Source organism: Cibotium barometz, chromosome 62 (genome assembly GCF_041138505.1).
Source record: "Cibotium barometz isolate CiBa-2024 chromosome 62, ASM4113850v1, whole genome shotgun sequence".
NCBI classification, from domain to species: domain Eukaryota; kingdom Viridiplantae; phylum Streptophyta; class Polypodiopsida; order Cyatheales; family Cibotiaceae; genus Cibotium; species Cibotium barometz.
In genome coordinates, this window is record NC_141107.1 from 36,788,934 (window position 1) to 36,790,253 (window position 1,320).

The following is a 1,320-nucleotide window of genomic DNA, read 5'->3' on the forward strand; positions in this document are numbered from 1 at the left end:
TGATCCTCATAAGGCCTTACATAAGAGACACGAGGCTAGCTCATAATCAGGAAACTAATTACATTTGCATATGCAAATGTAACTCGTCTTTGAAAGTAGACTTAAAAACACAAAAGACTCACCTAATGGGTCAAGATATTCTCATATACCAATCCATTTGGACTGCTTCATTTTATATTTATAGAGCTTGCAAGTTGCTAGAAGGTGAAGATGAGGACCTAGAATATAAAACCATCTCGGACCTTGATGGCTACGAGGATTGGATTCACGTTTGGAAACCATGGACACTCTTCCATAAAACCTTGGGACAAGGTTTGCATAGTTGGAGGATGCCAAAATAACATCCATGTTCATGCTAGATGTGTTTGAAACAAAAACCATATTGAAATCGGCTCGCCCTAAGCTAGAGTTTCCTCAAAAAGACCATGTAGCTATGTGGCTAGCCTTGGTGGACACTAGGGCTAGTCAACTTAATGTCTTGGGAAACATGGACCTCAGTAGGCCACCCACCCCTAACACCATCCATAGCTACCCTTAGGTAAAATAAAAAACTACTAATCTATAACCATCGCTTGTTTTGAAGCAGAGTGCTAAACCTACATCTTGTAAGTTATATATGTGTCACCAGTAGGTGTAATGGAAGAAAGCATTATCCTTGGAAGAGGATGGGGATGGATTGTGGCCACTAATTCCATAATTAGTTGGCAAAGGGGCAAGGGATAGATTACGACCACTGATTCCATAATCAGTGGGGTAAAGAGGAAGGGATGAAAGAAAGCATCATCCTTAGGGATGGATTGTGACACCACCTGCATTATCTAATAAGGGCTTCACACTTCATATCTTGCATAAATAGGAAGGGATGAAAGAAAGCATCATCCTTAGAAGGGGATGGATTGTGACACTTGCATTATCTAATAAGGGCTTCACACTTTATAAGCATATCTAGCATAAATAGGTACTCACCAATCAATTGAACCTACACTAAAGCTTTGTCATCGACGATGACCATCCGAGCATATCTTTTGATGGGGGGACCATGGTAGCATAAGCCTAGTACATAGTACAACCCATCATGCCTAGATTGCACAAGAACCTCCAAAGATATTCAAAGAATATAGTCTCTTATTTACATATAAGACAAACTCACCACCGAGTAATGAAGAAGCCCAATCACCATGAGACATGGGAACCATACCCTGCTTGTTAGCCTCCCATCAAGAATTTCTATGCTAACACCACAATATGCAACCTCAATTTACAACTGTCCTACCTCAAAGATTATCTCCAACAAGTTGTGAAGCATGTGGATTGTCTCTT